We start from the raw sequence: 3186 nt of genomic DNA, 5'->3' as shown, positions 1-3186 counted from the left end.
CAGAGTCTAAGTTTGAATCTTTTGAGTGCTAGTGTCATATAAAAAGCACTGAATCCACTCTGCAGAATGTTGGGAAGGGCATCCAGCTGTAAAAACTCTGCCAAAACAAACTCAGTAGCCTGAGGTGGTCTTTTACCTGGCCAGCTTCCATCAACAGTCCTACTCATGCATACATGAAAGATAGATGTTAAATAATGATGATGATGATGATGATGATGATGATATATATATATATATATATATATGTATGTATATTCCTGTTCACTTGACATCTATATGTATATGTTATGTGAATACTCTTTTACTCTTTTACTTGTTTCAGTCTTTTAACTGCGGCCATGCTGGAGCACCGCCTTTTAGTCGAGCAAATCGACCCCAGGACTTATTCTTTAGAAGCCTAGTACTTATTCTATCGGTCTCTTTTGCCGAACCGCAAAGTTACGGGGACATAAACACACCAGCATCGGTTGTCAAGCGATGTTGGGGGGACAAACACAGACACACAAACACATACATACATACATATATATATATACATATATACGACGGGCTTCTTTCAGTTTCTGTCTACCAAATCCACTCACAAGGCTTTGGTCGGCCCGAGGCTATAGTAGAAGACACTTGCCCAAGATGCCACGCAGTGGGACTGAACCCGGGACCATGTGGTTGGTAAGGGTTAGGGTTAGGGTTAGGGTTAGGGTTGAAAACAAACGTGTTTAAAATTTGATTTCATCTTTATATTTGTATATGTATGTCTGTGTGTGAAACTGATGACTAAATACAATTTACAATAAAAATTTGCAGTTTTATTTTGATTAAAATACCAGCTTCTTCAGAGCAAAACCGTTGAATGCTTTTCACCAGCCTTCAGTATCTGTAACTGTCACCCACTCCCACTCTTCTCTTCCTCGCACAAGTGATGAGACACACAATGCGTTTTATTATATGTAAGATTAGCAAGCCTTGGGGACACTGTTTCACAGCATCCACTTTGTGCTCTGAATAACAGATTTCTATTGATAATTTTAGTGTCATTGCTCTGGGGGATGTTTAAATCTCTAATCAACAGGTAAAAAAATCACCCCCTTCAACACTATTCACTACTCCCCCTACTAGCTATGAGGTCTTTGTCTTGCAAGTTATTTGGTGACCCCTGCCTGTCAGGGTTGGTGCCACATAAAAAGCACTCTGCATACATTGTAAAGTGATTGGCATTAGTAAGGGCATTTAGCCATAGAGACCATACCAATGCTGACAGTAGAGTTTGGCCTAGTCCTCTGGCTTGTCAGCTCCTGTCAGATCATTCAGCTCTTACCAGCACGATGGAAAACAGACATTAAATGATGATGATGATGATGATGATGATGATGATGATGATGTAGTTGAAACTACAGATGCAAAATGTTGTTCTACCAAATATGGCTGAGACTGAAGTACGATTCTTGAATTAGTTTGCATGCATTTTCTTAAGGAATCCTCTAAACTTTAACAAAGTAGAAATGCAAGCAAAATTAGTTCATTATTTCTGCTCCTAAAGGTCTTTGGTGAATTAAAATTGTAGTTGCAGATGAATGGTTGAAATAGTAAATGAAGGGAGAATAAAAGAGAAAATGAATAAAAAGGTTTACACGTGAATACTTTATGAGACAAGAGATTTGGTCTAAAATTGTGTGTTGAAACTAAAATGATTGCAGCATAGAATGTACAAGTCAGTCATTCATAAAAACACAATGAATGTTAACTTCACTTTTATTATTTATTATTTGGTGTCAACATTTTTGTTGCTTGAAACTGTGACTTGTTCACTGATGGCACTTTTTTTATCTGCATTCTAATTGTAACACTGTATTTCTGTGGATTTGGATTCACTTCTCTTTTGTCAATTATGACAAAATATAAGAATTGAGGTCTGCCTCAATACATCTGAGGTAGCTAAGCATATAACTGATGTTGTCCTTTTAACCATGTCCATTCACATCCACCACACAACCAAAGCCCTATGTATTCTGTATGGTTCGTATGTATTTTAGGGAAGAATCCTGGAACAACCACACCTCACCCAATTAGGTGACTTTTAGTCACTGCTGCAAATTAGGGAAGATTACCAACTAAAAAGCAAAATATACCTATTTCCATCTCACACTCTGCAAATTCTCTTACATTATTATTACCTTACAAATTGCAGCCAATCCTTTAGGTCTGCTGCTAAAAGATCTCAAGGAACATTGTATAATCCTCTCACCATTTCTCAAATGTAAGCATTTCTCCTACTGAGAAAGCTTCAGCATTTACACTTAATTCCACCAATTTTCCACCAATAATGGGACACACCCAGTAACTTCAAATGAGGTTGCCATCCTTGACAATGTCTTTTCATTCAACATCAAGTGTTTCAACAGCTTGCAAATAAACTGGTTTAAATATTTCCATTTTCTAATGAAAGACAACAAAAGTCTTTTTGATATCAACCTGCCTGAGGCTGCTTCTTGTTCTATGATATAAACTTCTTGCTTTAAAGTAATCTAAATTAAAATGTTCCATCAAAATTTCATGTTAATCTCTGTACCAAAAACAAGCTTAATAATGACAATGTTATTTTACTAATTTCTTTATTATTTTCATTAACTGAACAAAGGCAGTTTATTTCAACAGAAATATGGTGAGAAAAGGGTTAAATCTCAAAGCTAAATTCTTTAAGGATACTACACCAGATCAATGACATATGGAACATTACTTGTCAAAGAATAATGTAAAACAATGTTTGTAAGTTTAATAGAACATAGTTCAATGTAAAATAAATAAATAAATAATAACTGTTCTTTTATTTTCTAAATATTTATTGCATCAAAATGAAAACACAATAAGCCAATATTAGAAAATTTTATAAAAATAAATACATTTCTGTGTGTAAATGTGTGTGTGTGTGTGTATATATATATATATATATATATATATATATATACATACACACACACACACACACAGTGGCAGACTGGCCAGGTTGCCAGCTTGCCTGATGGCAAGTGGGCCCCTGCGCCATTAGAATCCATATATGGGGGCCCATGTTAGTATCTAAGGGGCCCATCCCCTCAAGTTTGAGAATTTTTTATTCACTCCAGGAAGAATGCATTAATCATTTCAGCCTGGCTGTTTTTGTAGACAGTTGAAAAGAATACTTTTAACAAA

This window comes from Octopus bimaculoides, chromosome 16 (assembly GCF_001194135.2).
Source record: "Octopus bimaculoides isolate UCB-OBI-ISO-001 chromosome 16, ASM119413v2, whole genome shotgun sequence".
In the NCBI taxonomy this organism is placed as follows: Eukaryota; Metazoa; Mollusca; class Cephalopoda; order Octopoda; family Octopodidae; genus Octopus; species Octopus bimaculoides.
The sequence above is the reverse complement of the archived record's forward strand: the minus strand, read 5'-3'. Positions refer to the sequence as shown.